This window comes from Arabidopsis lyrata, assembly GCF_000004255.2.
Source record: "Arabidopsis lyrata subsp. lyrata unplaced genomic scaffold ARALYscaffold_1, whole genome shotgun sequence".
Taxonomy (NCBI): Eukaryota; Viridiplantae; Streptophyta; class Magnoliopsida; order Brassicales; family Brassicaceae; genus Arabidopsis; species Arabidopsis lyrata.
In genome coordinates this window covers 31,663,097-31,679,900 of record NW_003302555.1, presented here as the reverse complement: position 1 = coordinate 31,679,900, position 16,804 = coordinate 31,663,097, and the positions used below count along the sequence as shown (strand labels likewise).

At 36.5% G+C, this 16,804-nt stretch overlaps 2 long non-coding RNA genes across 2 annotated transcripts; both read right to left on the bottom strand.

Annotated features, from left to right (window-relative positions):
* Window positions 1-13,909: 13,909 nt before the first annotated feature.
* Window positions 13,910-14,563, bottom strand: LOC9330685. The gene is made up of 3 exons (XR_002329359.1): window positions 14,518-14,563; window positions 14,326-14,384; window positions 13,910-14,128 (listed from the first exon to the last, which is right to left on the bottom strand). It is a non-coding gene; the product is annotated as an uncharacterized LOC9330685 (long non-coding RNA).
* An 80-nt stretch (window positions 14,564-14,643) lies between these two features.
* Window positions 14,644-15,911, bottom strand: LOC110224905. The gene is made up of 3 exons (XR_002329367.1): window positions 15,416-15,911; window positions 15,021-15,313; window positions 14,644-14,708 (listed from the first exon to the last, which is right to left on the bottom strand). It is a non-coding gene; the product is annotated as an uncharacterized LOC110224905 (long non-coding RNA).
* Between the last annotated feature and the right edge of the window lie 893 nt (window positions 15,912-16,804).

Sequence of the window (16,804 nt, the reverse complement as noted above, 5' to 3'; positions counted from 1 at the left end):
ATTCGGATTCTATTTGAAAGTTTTTCTCTGGATTATATTTTTTTATAAAACAAAAAAAGGGGGCTTTGTTCCCTCGTACTAATAGCTGAAGAGTTGTAAAATTAATGTGGTCAGCATAACACACGTACTCTTCGCCCGTTGTAGAATCATGCAAAAAAGATACGAAAAAAGACTGGTTTTGTCAACTTTTTGACACTGTTTAGATATCTAACAACCAGAAAGATAGTTCGCAGATTCCTTTCATGTGTTACAACATCAATTCCGTAGGGTTACTTGGTGAATCGGTGAAGTCTAAAATTAGCAGTTCGCCCTGTTAATCCGTTAGGGCCCAAATACTTCAATTTTCTCCCATGAACGATTTGTGTCAGTGGATTAGTTCTAATTTCTCAGCAATAATCTCATGTTGTTATACAAAAATTTATCTATTTATTTTTTTGACGGCACAAAATTTATTATAATAAAGAGGTAGTAAATAATAAATTAGAAAATATATTAGTTTTAGAAAAAAATATTCATATTGAATATGTTATATATCATCATCAAGATTCAAGAAGAGTTCATTAAAAAAAAATAAACAAAACTTGAGATCATCTATTTTATTTTAAGTGATTTTTTTACTTTCTAGAAAAAATTAAATATGTTAATATTTTTGACCCATTATATTGTAGATTATATTTTTTTGTTGGTTGAATTATTTACATTGAATTATCTACAGTTTTTGAGGTTTTTATGGAAAAAAATAAAAATTAATTTTTTATGATTTTTTAATCTGTATTCTTACAAAATTAATATTTAATTATCACTTAAAATGAAAGAAAATGAGTATTAAAATTTGTCTTTGTTTGTACGTTGATTTGGAATACACTTTGTGACTTAAGTGGCAGCCATGACCTATAAATCATTAAAGTATTTGATAATACATATAATTATTACAACATTTAGTTTATTTAAGTATTCTAAAATACTGTATAGGCGGCCGTATATACAGTATTTATACGCTATACGGCAGATTACTATATTGTTATTAAGCTATGTGTTTAAGAAATACGTTGGGCTCAATACGGCCGCTTATACAGCGCTATACGGCTTAATATGGTCGCTATACGGCATTATACGGCTCAATACGGCCGTTTATACGGTATCACTTATACAAATACGGTTGTCATTATGTTTTCATTTTCTTGAGAGTTGGAGTTAAACGTGAGATATCTTTTATTTTATATTTTAGTGTCATGTAGAATTTTAGGTTTTAGAATTTAGGATTTAGGGTTTAGATATGTGATAAGATGTGGTTGAGTACGAATATTATTCTTGCCGAAAAATCCGCTTTAACATTTATATTACGAGGAATCAAAGATAAAGAAAAAAAAAGTGAATTCCTCCTGGTCAGTCTAAATCGCCTCCAAGTATGAAAAATCGTTGTCCACTCGCTCGGAGAAGACACCATCTTCACTAAGTCTGAGAAGTCTGTATAGAAAACTACTTTTTGCTTGTCTTGGCCAATCATATATCGCATTACCCAGACGAGTGCTTCTACCTCTGCATGAATAGATGTTTAAGTTTTTTCGAAGATTCGCAGCTCCCATACTTTGCAAACTTTCATTCGGTAGAGAACAAAACCAACCTAGTCCTGAAAAGGCATTATTTTCTTTCCAAGATCCATCTATAAAGCTCATATATCCGGGGGAATTTGACTCTAATATTTCTCTTCCCCTACATTATGAATAACCCTTTGCCATTGGACCACTAATTTAACTATTTTCCTTCTGTTGTGACAGAGTCCATGATTTTTCCTCCACTCATGCTAATCGTAAAACCTCTCTTGGATCCATATCCACATTGTTATAAATCTTTGCGCTCTTAGCCTTCTATATATACCACATAATCCATGGGTACATAAAACTATTTGAATCAAGTGTTCGCCAAAATAAATAATCCATATTAGTATACAGAAAAAGCTGATGGAAAAACCACAACCGATGTTGGAACCAGTGATAAGGCCTAAGTTTGTATTGTCGACGGACATTAAAAAATTGCATGATTTATCGTCTCCTCCAAATCCCCACATCTAGCACAACCGGAATCACAGTTTATTCCCCGTTTCTTTAGATTTGCTGAAACTGACACACATCCTGTAAGAAGTTGCCACATAAAGTGTTGTAATTTTGGTGGAAAATCAACTTTCCAATTATAAGCTTGCAATGGTCGAATCTCCGGACCTTATACTCGGCTTATATGATCATATGGCGTATGTAGCCACAATGTGTGATAACTCGATTTAACCGTGTATTTTTTCTGATTTAGTCAAATGCTAACCCAAAGAAGCGGGCTTAGTACGTGCACCCAAAGGCATAACACATATCATGGAAATATCTTTCGCCTCGAATTTAGCAATAAGTTGCTCCATTTTCCATGTATTTGATCGATAATCAATGATATTTTTTACTCGGAGCAATGGGTCTTGAGATGAACCATTGCTTAAAGTTGGTCTCGAGAATAGAGATGGGATCCATGGGTCATTTCATATTGAGATATATTGTTTAAGAAACCGTATGTAAACACCTTGATCAAGACTTTGAGATTGTTAAAGACACTTTCTTATTGCTTTAGAAAACTGACTCAAAACTAAAGCTCTACAACCTCCTAATCTCTCTCTAATCTCATAAGGAGTACCACAAACTTTGGCCTCTCTTATATAGAAAAACCTATGACCTAATCCTAACTCTATTAGGTCGGTTTAAGAGATATTATTAAAACACATAGTTTTAGATAACTCCTAAAACTAAACTCTATCATCTAGTTAACTTCTAACTCAAGTTAACCCATTTAACTTTCAACTTAACTCAAGCTTAACTCAACATTCACCTCCTTAAGCTTGAGATTCACCTCCTCAAGCTTGAGAGCCTTTTCCGACACATCATGTACACCAACGAGATCTCGCATCTCCTTGAATTTGATCCTTCCAAGAGCTTTGGTAAGAATGTCCGCCTTTTGTCCTTCTCCGGGAACATGCTCTACTTGTACTTGCTCATTCTCAACGCATTCACGTATGAAATGGTACCTCTTGTGAATGTGCTTACTACGACCGTAAAACACCGGGTTCTTGGTGAGTGCTATTGCCGATTTATTATCAATGAGTATCAGAACCTTCTCGCATGACTTCCCAATGATTTCTCCTAGCAGTTCTTGCAACCAAATTGCTTGTTTTGCTGCTTCCGTGGCAGCCATAAACTTGGCTTCACAAGACGATAAAGCCACAGTTTCTTGCTTCTGTGAGCACCAAGTAATAGGACAATCGTTTAAGTAGAAAATGTGACCCGTTGTACTCCTTCCATCATCCTCATCAACATTGTGACTACTATCACTAAACCCTACCAACTCTGTTTTCTCCTTTCGACCAAAGGACAGACGTAAGCTCGAGTTCCTTGTAGATACCTTAGGATCTATTTCAAAGCTGCACCATGTGACTCCTTAGGATCATGCATATACCTGCTTAAAACCCCAACACAAAATGAAAGATCAGGTCTTGTGTGAAGTAGATATCTTAGGCACCCGATATTTCTTCGATACTCTGTTTCATCTATGCTCTTCTCTTCTTGTGCCTTGCTCAACTTCAGATTCGCAGCCATTGGTGTATGCACAGCATTACACTCTTCCATTTTTGTTTCGCTTAGGATCTTAGAGGCATATCTCTCTTTTCTTAGCATAATACCCGCCTCATGTTGTATTACTTCTATTCCAAGATAGTAGGTAAGCTTTCCTAAGTCACTCATCTCAAACTTTGCAGCCATTCCTCTTTTAAACTCAAATATCACATCTAGACTAGAGCATGTAACCAAAAGATCATCCACATAAACTACTACAAGGAGAAGCTGCTCGTTTTCTTCTTTTCGGTACAAAGACGGTTCCTTAGAGCATTTTACAAACTTGAGTTCCATGAGGATCTTGTTTAGTTTGTTGTTCCAAGCCCTCAGGGCTTGCTTAAGTCCGTATAATGCTTAGTTCAGCTTATAGACTTTTTCCTCATTACCCTTAATCTCATAGCCTTCAGGTTGCATGACATAGACAAGTTCTTTTAATTCCCCGTGAAGAAACGCCGTCTTTACATCGAGGTGATGAATTTCCCATCCGTTTGACGCAGCTAGAGCAATAATAAATCGTATTGTCTCGATGCGAGCTACTCGAGCAAAGACTTCATCATAGTCTATACCATGTTTTTGAACGTATCCTTTCGCTACTAACCTTGCCTTGTATTTGTTGATGCTTCCGTCTGAGTTACGCTTTATTATAAACACCCATTTTAACCCAATTGGTTTAGTTTCAACAGGAGGAGTAACTAGTTCCCATGTTCTGTTCTTTGTTATGGAATCAATTTCTTCTTGACACGCATCTCTCCATTCCTTCATCTCTTTTGCTTCACTGTAACTCCATGGTTCTTCATTCAAGATTAGCAATAGTCGTTCTGTTTCAAGTTCAGCCAATAGAATGTAGTCTTGAAGATAACCCGGTTGCTTGATTTGTCTCTCTGATCTTCTTAATTTTGGTTGTTCTTGCTCTGCTTCATGTGTTTCTGAAACCACTTCTTCAATAGATTCCTCATCACTGTTCTGGTTTTCATTCTCCTCTGTTTCTTCTGTGGTATTCTCTTCAACATCATTAATACCATTGTTTCCAAAATTTCCCAGAGTGAGAGTGAATGTTCCTGAGCTTTCTCTAGTTTCACTCAGATTTCTCCATTCACATCCTTTGAGTTCGTCGAAAAATACATCCATACTCACAACAATCTTACGTTTCGTGGGATCTAGCAATCTGTAGGCCTTAGAGCCTGGCTCAGTTCCGAGATGCACTAGTGTTCTAGACCTGTCATCAAGCTTCTTTAAATGCGGAGTCTCTACTTTCGCATATGCAATGCAGCCAAATACCCTTAAATGCTCAACATTTGGCTTCTTGTTCTTGAACGCTTCATATGGAGTCCTTGTGAGTAGTGTTCTTGTTGCAACATGATTAATAAGGTAAGTAGAATGTCTCACTGCCTCTCCCCACAAATAGTTTGGTAGATTCATATGTTTCAATATGCTCCTTGTCATTTCCATGAGAGTTCTATTCCTTCTTTCAACGACTCCGTTTTGTTGAGGGGAATACGGAGCTGTCAAGTGCCTTTTAATGCCAGAAGTTTCACAAAATGATTGGAATTCTAGAGACATGAACTCACCTCCCCTGTCCGTTCGAAGTGTTTTTATGGTTATTCCAGTTTCTTGTTCAACCATGGCTTTAAAACTCTTGAATTTTTTGTAACACTCGCTCTTTTCCTTCAACAAGAAAGACCACATGTACCTGGAGTGATCATCAATCAAAACAAACACATACATGTTTTGTGCAGCCGTGGCTGGTGTTATAGGTCCACACAAGTCTCCATGGATGAGCTCAAGGATGTTAGTAGCCCGATATGATGTTGCTTGAGGAAATGTCTTTCTTACTTGTTTTCCAAAAAAGCAAGAAGCACACATTTGTTTTTCGACTTGTATGTTTGGTATACCAATGACCAATTCCTTCTTTAGCATGGTCTTCATTGTCTCAAGATTTATATGGCCGAGCCTTGCATGCCACTTAGTTGATTCTCCGGTTGTCACAAGCTGCAAACACCTATGATTCTCCACTTCCATGATTACTTTATAAAGCCGGTTCTTAGATCTCAAGGCTTTTACCAATAGTTGACCATCCCGATCGTATAACATCAAATAATTCTCTTTCATTCTGACATCGCACCCTGACTCGGTGGCTTGTCCAAGACTCACTATATTACTCTTTAAGTCTGGTGAGAAGTATACGTCAGCTAGCATCTTACGCTCACCATTCTTGGTTACGAAAAGAATTGAACCCTTTCCCTTTATGTCAATTCTAGAGTCATCTCCAAATCGGACCTTCCCTGTTATTGTCTCGTCGATTTGTGAGAAATAATTTTGATTTCCAGTCATGTGATACTCGCCCCGTTATCTAAGTACCATACATTGTCGCTGTCCATATTTGTTTCAAAGTTATTTGGCTTTACGTTCTGTTCATTGAGGTAGACAACTTCGTGCATCATCAACTCAGCTACTTGAGTGTTATCTTCTTCGTTTTCATGTGTTTCTTGTAGCTTAAGTAGTCTATCTGGGCAGTTTGAAGCAAAGTGCCCGTTCTTGTCGCAACGATAGCATACTACCTTTGACCTATCTCTGTTATTCTGATTGCCAAAACGTCCTCTTCCTCTTCCACGTCCATAGAATCTTCCACCTTGACCCCTGCCTCTATTTGCAGTGTATCCTTCTTGATAAGTTTGTGAATCACTGTTTGCATACATGAGCTTACCCTGATCTTGTTCTTGCTCTTCTTCATCACAGATTCTTTCCTCATAGACTTTTATTCTTCCTACAATATCCTCAAACGTAATTGTATTAAGATCCAGTATTTGCTCAAGAGCTGCAATGATGTGAATGTATTTTCGTCGAGGTATGCTATTGAGAAACTTCTTAACAAGTTTTGATTCTTCGATCGTTGTTCCTAGAGCTGCTGACTTTGTTGATAGTTCTGAGAGTTTTCCAGCAAAATCATCTATCTTCTCACTTTCTTTCATCTTTATTCTCTCGAACTCAGCTGTCAAAGTTTGTAACCTAGCTTGCTTTACCCTTTCAGCTCCCAAGTTTCTTGATTTTATTGAATCCCAAACCTTCTTTGTTGTCTCAAGATCTCCAACTTGTAGAGTAAGACTCTCTGGTATAGATTGAAATAAGAGTCCACGGGCCATGGTATTCTTATCTACATCTTCTATTCCTGGTTCAACGGCATCCCATATCTTATGCACACTAAGTAGGATCTTCATCCGGATAGCCCAGACGGTGTAGTTGACGGTGGTGAGCATTGGACAACGGATAGAGGAACTGCTTTCCTTAGGCGTGACCGCGACTATATCCCCCATATCTCCAATATCAGAGAAGTTACCTTCTTCGACTTGGTGATGTTCTTCTACGATCTCTCCTTAGATCGCAAAACAACCCTGTTCTAAAATAGAGCTTAACCTTCACGTTGGTTTGCTTAAAACAACCTCGCTCTGATACCAATTATTGTTTAAGAAACCGTATGTAAACACCTTGATCAAGACTTTGAGATTGTTAAAGACACTTTCTTATTGCTTTAGAAAACTGACTCAAAACTAAAGCTCTCTAATCTCATAAGGAGTACCACAAACTTTGGCCTCTCTTATATAGAAAAACCTATGACCTAATCCTAACTCTATTAGGTCGGTTTAAGAGATATTATTAAAACACATAATTTTAGATAACTCCTAAAACTAAACTCTATCATCTAGTTAACTTCTAACTCAAGTTAACCCTTTTAACTTTCAACTTAACTCAAGCTTAACTCAACAAGATGGACGCTCCAAGATCAACTCTTTTAATAAGTCATTTATTAATCACAGGGCGAGCGGATACTATACTTCACTAGCTATAAGAGGGAGAGTAGGATTTAATTGGGTCTAGAGGGGTTGAATTCCGATAATACCTTCCTTCAAGACCTTAGCGAATAAAGAACCATATACCGAGATTAAACGCCAAAGTTGTTTCGCTAGTAGATCCGTATTAAAATCATCCACCTTCATATTTACTACAACATATATAGCTTATCTCAAGTCCTCCAATGCATTCCTCGCGATTGACCATTGGTACTACACCAGTCCTTTTCTACTGCACTCGTTAGTTTCGATGTGACAGTTTTTGGAAGTCGTAGAGTAGCCACAACCGATTTAATCATAACCTTTTTTCCCCTTTGGATAAAAACTTTGTCAACCATCCATTAATTCTATTTTGCAATCTATCTTTGACAAAAAAGAAAATCTTTGTTTTAGACTCACCTCAACTTTCCAGTAAACCTAGGTAAGAACCTATACCACCAACATATGTGATACCCATAATTTCCTTTAGTTTTGTTCTCCGTGGTTCCTCTCTTTTATAGCCAAATTGAATTCATGATTTTGCAAAATTAATTTGCTGACATAACACCGCCTCATACTGCTTAAATAAATTTAAAATAGCACCACCCTATTCCTTATGTGCATTACAGTTACAGAAGAATAGACTATCATCCGTAAATAATAAATAGGTAATTGAGGGACTTGAGTTTGCCACTTTTATTCCTGACATTGGCGATTAAAATCTCTATACATAAAATAAATAAATATTTTGAAAGTGGATCGAGTGCCGTAACCCCCTTTCTGGTGTTATCGATCCTCTAGGTTGTCTATTAAGCAGAACCCTATACTAGACCGATTGAACACACCACATTATCCAAGAATTCCATTTCTCACATAAACCCATTTTGCTAAGCAATTTTTCTTTAAAAATCCATTTACCCAATCATAAACCTTATTCATATATGTTTTAATGGCCATAAATTTTCTTTTGCAGGAAGGATTTGTACGTAGACCATAAAAAATTTCTTGCGGTATAAGAATATTATCAGAAATCAATCTTCACAAAGGCTATAAAACAATTGTACACCAAAGTATGTAGTAGAATAATCAAATTTTGAGAAACGAAATTAAATTAGACATGTTAATAATTTTGTTTAGATTTTCAATTATTTTAAACGATCAATTTGAGAAATCAAGAATCAAAACAAGCAATAAGACGTATCAGGGCCGTAATGCAAGGGATGACACTGTGTTATGGCAAGGGAAATGATATGTTTTCAAGGGCTGTTTCTCAACAAAAGACACTTGGAATCATATAAGGACAAGTTCAAATCAGGTGGCATGGCAGAAAGGGGTTTGGTTCACACATGCGACTCCAAAATTCTCTTTTTGCACATGTTTAGCCCTCCCAGATCGCCTATCTACGGGAGACCGTATGCAGCGATGGAATAACGGCTATAACCGTGTCATGCGTTTTCTGTGCTGCGGCCATAGAATCTTGAGGCCATCTCTTCTTCTCTTGTCCATACGGCTATGAAATTCTGAAGACTCTTGCTCAAAACATTCTCAATACTCAGTTCACAGAGGAATGGCAACAGATTGTGGATTATATCTCGGCTACAAATCATAATCGTGTTCACAGTTTCTTGGTGCGGAACACCTTCCAAATCATGGTTCACACTATTTGGCGAGAGCGGAACGCAAGACGTCATGGAGAAGTACCACGTCCGGCAACAACCCTAATAAGTCGGATCGATAAGCATGTTCGCAATCAACTATCGGTTATTCGCTCAATAGGTGACAGGCGCTATGACCATGCTCTACAAGCATGGTTTGCCTCTCAAGCATAAGAAGCACGAAGCAATCTATCAACCACTTTCAATGCTCTGTTTTTCTTAAATAGCTCTGTAAAATTATGCTATTTCTTTGCATAATTTCAAAAGAATGCTGATGTAAAAAGTATATTTTTTTCTTGAATATAATTTAACATTTAATTCAAGAAAAAAAAACAAGCAATAAGACAAACTAACAAAAAGACAGTTATAATAAAGCATCAGACGAGTGTTGGCCCGAATGTTTTGGAGGCCTAAAGCAAACCACTGAGAATATATGGTTTCTGCTGAATTTTGTTCCGTTTGTTTCTAATACTCCCTCCGTTCTTAGAAGATTGATGTTCTAGTTTTTGTTATTTGTTCTACAAAGATTGATTTTCTAGCCTTTTTTTATTTAGGGAAAATTGGATATAAAGGACAAATAATTAAACTATTGTCCATCTGTGCATTCTATATTCAAATATCACATATTCCTAATCTACCCTTTGTAATTGATTTAACCAATTTTTCAAATAAAATTCAGAACAGTTTGTAGAAAAATGATAAAAAAAAGTCATGAGGATACTTATAAAATCGAAAATATATTGTTTTTGTTACTGTTTTGGATGAATAAAATATGATCTACGAAGTTTAGACTACGCCTTCTGAATTTAGAATGTGTATTCTATACATTTTACATGTTCTATAAAATTTAGATAATGTATTCTATGCAGTCTACATGTTCTAGAAAATTTAGAACGCATTTCTGTTTTACGGTATTTAGAATGCTAATTTCTACGAAATTTAGAATACATATTCTATACTTTGCTCTTTCTTCTAAAAATATTAGAATATATTTTATAACATTTACCCATGTTCTAAAATTATTAGAAAACACATTCTTATATTTTCTATATATTCTATAAAAAATAGAAATCAAATTCTATGTAATTTAGAATTTTTTTTAAAGGAAAATAAATTATAAAATAAGGAAATCAAATATAAAAAAATTAAGATTATGAAATTACACAACTTTTTCGTGGAAAATACGTAACATGAGTGAAACGTGACTAACATAAAAGTAAATTGACAAATACAAAATATAAAATACGTAATATGACCAAACTCAATAATAAACTAACAAAGTACCACATTTGTAGAAAATTTTGACTTACTATAGGCATAATATTTGAAAGTGACTAACATAAAAGTAAATTGACAAATAAAAAAGTTGCATAAATCAATGTGTGTCTGTTTCTCACTAAATTTTTATTATATTAGAATCTAGCTATGGAGGTTCATACATTGTCATTCGGTCAATGAATACAGGAGCAGATCCCATAGATCAACTAAAGGCTTTTGACGTGTATGTATATGTTGACATCGTCCAACATATCCATGGACAGTCCCAAAAGAGAAAATCGAAGAAGAAGTTGCCGTAAAAAAAATCGAAGATGAAGATGCCGTAAAAAAAGAATTAGAGCGGAAGAAGATATGGAATTATCTGCGATAAAAAAAATTAGAAAGTAATTAAATGTTATTTTTGTCCTATATTTTCTCCAAATCATTTTTAGAAAGAAATCTACTTAATTTTGGAATTTTATAGTTTAACAAGATTTAAAAAAAAAAACTAGAGATAAAATAGGATTTTAATTATATCAAAGCATATATGACCAATATTAAAACATATATGATCAATTAGGAATATAGAATGCATAGATGGACAATAGTTTAATTATTTATTCTTTATATCCAATTTAATAATAAATCGTAAACTTCAAGGCGTAATGATTGAAAATAATTAACTTTCTTAAATTACTACTGGTTGATAATTATTTTAAAATATATAATATTAAAATTAATATTTAAATAATTAAACAATGATTAAATTCTTAATATGCCTGAAAACTCTAAAACATCAAACTATTAGAACCAGTATAAACTTTTAGTCAGATATAAAATATTTTTGAAGAAAAAATAAAACATAAAAAGTAAAATCTCTTCTGGACAAACGAGTTTTCAAGTAGGTAGCACACAAAACAAAAACGCTCCCCTCTTTTGGGCTTAGAACCTTCTTCTTCTAATAGAGTCTTTGTTCTAATAGAAGAGAGATCTTTTGGCTGGAATTCACTTTCCCTTTGTCTCAAATCTCACCGTTTTCCCTCATTTGGTTAAACTATTTGCTCAAATCGTCTTCAAGATTAGGGTTTCTGCCGCTATCTCTTGCGATTACTGTTCACAAATTCCAAATAATCTCCAGGCTTCCGCATTTTCTCGGGTTGGTGTTGTTGTCTCCGCCGGGTGTTTCGCAGATCTTCGTCTTCTGGTTCAGTTGGTGGTGGTCTCAGTTGGTCGGCTTTTTCCGTTTTGTTGGGTTGCTGATTTCAGTTTGTCGACAGTCAGTTTGTCGACTTCTTGGTCTGCTTCTCCGGTTCGGTCTGTTTGTTTTGGTTTCTGTTCGTCGACTTCTTCTTTGGTCAGGCTGCTGAACTCTGTTGGTAGGAATTGGTTGATTGGGTCGCTGTTGTTGTTTTTCTTCAGGTTTCGGTTACAATGTCGGCGGCTATGGATAAAGCTCTAATGGCTTTGTCTCTTGATGAAGAAGATCTACCTTTTGATATGCCGGATTTGCCTCAATTTAGATCTTGTGAAAAGAATACTCTTAGTTTGGTTGGTCGTCTGCTCAATCCTGACCATCAGAGTATGTCAAATTTAATTCTGAATTTACCAAGGAAGTGGCAAAAGAGTGATAGAATTCGAGGTGTGGCTCTGTCAAATGAGAGGTTTCAGTTTATCTTCAGAACTGAACATGATTTGGTGGAAATCCTTGAGAAAGGAGCTCACACTTTCAACGAATGGTCGATTGCGTTAGAGAGATGGACAGAGGATCCTCCTCCGGACTCCCTGCAATTCATTTCGACATGGGTTCAGATTAGTGATACTCCTATCAACCATTACACTCGTGATTCCATCATGCTTCTGGGAGAGCTAGTGGGCCAGGTGACTGAAGTTATTTTTGATCCTGAACAACCAATTAGCCAGGGTTTTGTTCGTGTCAGATTAAGTTTGATGTCTCGCGCCCGCTTCGCAAATCAAAAGTCATCAATCTTCCCAAAGGCAAGACTACAACTGTTTGGTACCATTACGAAAGAATTCAAAAGAGGTGCTATCATTGTCAGAGACTTTCTCATGAAAAGGATATGTGTCCTCTCCTGATTCGTGAGCGTCAAGAACAAACTTTGGAGAGAAAGTTGGGCAAGAAAGTTGTGAAGGCTCCTCAATTGGTTATTAAGGAAAGTAATCCACTGTTTGGAGTATTAAGAGAGGATCAAGTAGGTATTCATCCCATTCTAGGCCGCCCGAGGATTGACCCTGAAGTCTTAGAAGGGATGCGTCAGTATCTCTTGGTGGTGGATGGCCAAGAGCGTAAGATAAGGGAACTAAGAGTTAAGAAATCTGTGGCTGAGGTGGAGAAGGATCCCATATCTCAAAAAACTGTCTTGCGTTTGGAACCTGCTCCTCTTGTTTCTACTGACTTCAATAAGGGTAAAGGGATTGTTTTTGGTTATGATTCTTCAGACTCTGTGGTGGTTCCTGATTATGGGACTGAGAATTCTGTCTTCAATTTGGCTCAGTCTCCCAGGAGGTTCAATTCTCAGGATGCGGGAGTTAAACCTGCTGCTCTTGTGGCTTATTCTGAGGATTCTTTCTCTTCAATGCCTAGTTCAACGGAATATGTACCTGGATTTTTTAATGCGGGTACATCCGGGACTACTCAAAGAAGGTCAAAGGTTAGAAGGAGACCCTATATTTCTAAAAGAGCTGGGAAGGGTATAGGGTCTCAATATTTTGGTATCAGTTGTTCAAAGAAAGAAGGTCTGTCTGAAGGAGTAATGGAGAAAAGGAAGGGAGTAATGGAGGCTGGGTCTGCTCATAAAGTCGCAAGGCGCAAAAAACCATCGGCGGTCCTAAATGAGGGACTGTCCAACATCCAATGAGCATGATGTGCTGGAACTGTCAAGGGTTGGGGCGGTCTCAAGATTTGACAGTTCATCGTCTCATGGAGATGCGTAAAAAACATTTTCCTGAAATCTTGTTCTTGATGGAGACTATGAATATTAGGAACGTTCTTGTAGATATTCAAGTATGGTTAGGTTATGACAAAGTTTTTACTGTTGATCCAATAGGAAGAAGTGGTGGGTTGGCTCTGTTCAGCAAAAAGAGTGTCTCTTTGGATGTTCTGGCGGCGGATAAGAATGTATTGGATGTGGCAGTGGTCACTACAAGAAATTTGGTCATTGGTAGTACACTGAAAATGCTACTATATCGATTTGGTAGCGTTTTCATGAACGCTATGACATGAGGAGCTATAATAGCCTCACCCCATATGATAGCATTTTTCGGAATGCTACAGAAGATGAACCTATTATAGCGATAGTCTTATGCTATAGGATAGTTTTTTCTAGCACTTGTTTCGTGCTATTTTGTACTCTTTCATGGCTTTGTATTAGTGCCATGAAATATTTTATTATGACACAATTAAAATGTCGTTGTAAATTGTTTCGTTACAGTTATGGCTGCCAAAATTGTGCACCTATTCGATCGCGATAATAAATTCTGGGATTTATAAAATCTATTGTGAAACAAAAAATCATAAAAGACCAATGCTTTTCCATTTAAGATCCAAAGCATACAAAGTGTACATATTTAAATCATGAACTCTAAAAGGAACATGTAAACATACATCAAACCAAGTCATAAACAAAACATAAAGTCATGTTTAAACTGATCAAGTTCTCAAACATAGCCGGCTAAGCTGATCAAGTACTTACGGATACTTGGTCTCTAATGGGTCCCCAGTTCTTGATTTCTGCAAAATCGGTGGGAGCAAATTAAGAGAAAATGATCCAAAATAAATCTAGGGGAGAAAGTTGCTTGCCTCTTATATCTAGAGATTCATTTCTTTATTAATAACCCCTTGTAGTAGTGACTACAATGAACATACTTTTAATGAGTTTTCGTAGACAACTTGTGTAGACATTCTTGGATATCAAATGAACGTAATACCTTGGCCCAAGGAAGTTTGTCATCAGAGCAGCCTCTTGGAAAACCATTATAGCCAATCCCTAAATGAAAGATGAAATTTTTTGAGTCGTTGTTTAAATGTACCAGCTAAGTGAGAACATGAAATAAACTATACAACCACACTTGATATTGTTCAAAACAGATCAAAAGACAAGTGTGATCATATTATCTTACCCAGAATGACACCATTTTGGCTCACCAAACACGCACCAACCTGCAGAACCATAACATTTGAGCAGCTTCCACGGAAGAACATAAAGATAGAAAACTATATCATCAACAAAATTACGTGCCTGTTAGGATCCTTGGATCGTTCTGCAGAAAGGAAAGCAATCGCCATGAAATAATCATCCCATGTTAAGTACCTTCACAACAATTCAAACCAAATTCCAACATTATAAATCAAAGCAGATTCTATTTTCTGAAAGTTTGAAAATTTATGACAAACCCATTTCGTTTCAAAGGACTGAAAAGATCCAGAGATTTTAGCAATTCTCTTTGATTTAGACATAGCAAACAAACAAAATCTCATGTATCAGAGACACAAATCAAGTGGGTTTTCAAATTAGATGCAAAATCGGATCATAAAATCTAAGAGAAAATGTGAGAAATAGAGATCAGAGAGAGTTAATCTTGTATTAAACCAATCAAAAATTTCAAAGTCAGAAACAAAGAACCTGCAAACAAGCAAGCTGCTTTAAGCTTATGAAGATTGGTTTTATGAGTTTTTGTCGTCTTCACCCCAGCAAAAAGATCCAACCTGCAAACTAATAGCTGAAGCTAAGAACCCTTATCTGAAGATTGTCTTCTGAATGTATGTCTCGATTTCTATTGCAGAAAACAAAAAACAAAACCAGATTTCAAACGAATTTAAGAGCCATAACCTGAAGATTGTAAATTAAAGGAGATTGATTCTCTTGCTTATATTCGTGTTAGGTCCTCAAAGATTTCTCTAGTGCTTCGATTCTTGCTACAATGAGAGTTAATGGAAAGTAATTAGAGAAATCGAATTAGGACAATGAGAATGACGATTAGATCTAGAGTTCATTACTTCAGATCTAGAGTTGATTACCTGTTGTGGGTTTCTTCTTCGATATTGCAGGTGGAATAGAGCTACGGAGACGACACCAACTCAGCGACGACGCAGACGACACCAACTAAAGAGTTGATTTCCTTTTCGAAACCAGAGGTAAATCGAGGCGTCGAAGGTTGATAAATGACTGGAAATCGAGTGAATCGAGGCGACGAAGGTTGAGGAATGACCGGAATTGGGTTTTCTGGTGACTGGAAACCGGATTCGTGGTGTCAGCGAAGGTTTAGATTTTCAGAAAAAAATGACCTAAGTGTTTGCTTTTGTGAGAGTTGCGGAAAAACAAAGTTTTGGCTAAGTGTTTTGCCTCTAAAATGATTTTCTCTGCTACAGTAGTGATTTTTGGGTTCCTGCTTAATGAAATTCTTTCCCAGCGCTAACTTAATGCTACAATATAGTTGCCATCCGATTTTGTCACTTTTAGTAGCAGTTAGTGAATTAGTGCTACAATGATATGCTACCAATGACCAAATTTCTTGTAGTGAGTTTTTGGTAATTATAAGTTTTACCTCTCTTGTATATATGGTAATCCGAGAAGTGACCTCAGACATTTGGTATGGGAAAGAGTTACCAGACTTGGGCTTCAAAGAAATGAACCTTGGTGTATGTTTGGTGATTTCAATGAAATCCTACATAATGGTGAAAAGCTTGGGGGTCCCAGAAGGAGTGAAAAGACTTTTGAAGATTTTGGTAATATGCTATCTGCTTGTGACATGAATGAGCTGCCTGGGAAGGGTAATAGCTTTACCTGGGGTGGAAGAGGAAGTGGTTTATGGATTCAGTGCAAGCTTGATAGGTCTTTTGGGAACAAGGAATGGTTCAAGTTATTCCCAGCTAGTAACCAACTGTTTTTGGAGAAGAAGGGTTCGGATCACAGACCAGTTTTACTTCATCTTATTTCTTCTCAGGATACCTATAGAGGCTCCTTCAGATTTGATCGAAGAATGCTTCACCAGCCGCGGGTCCTTGAGTCGATTAAAGAAGCTTGGCTTGCTTCTTCCTCTATTTTTGGTCAGTCTATTTCTGAGAGCTTGAGAAGGTGTAGAAAGGCTCTTAGTAATTGGAAAAGGGTCAATGAAACTAATGCTAAGGAGAAGATAAGTCGTATTCAGCTTGAAGTGGAAGCTGAACATGCGGTTCTTTTCCCCTCCTTTTAGAGAATGGCTTGGCTCCAAAGTGAATTGGTTAGAGCTCACCGTGAGGAAGAAAGTTTTTGGAAACAGAAGTGTAGAAAAAAGTGGATGAATTCAGGTGACAAGAACTCCAAATACTTTCATGCGTCTGTTAAGGCTGACAGGTCTAGAAATAGTTTGGATAAATTAATTGATGATCAAGGGATTACTCATCGTTCTGAGGCTTCTATTGGTGATG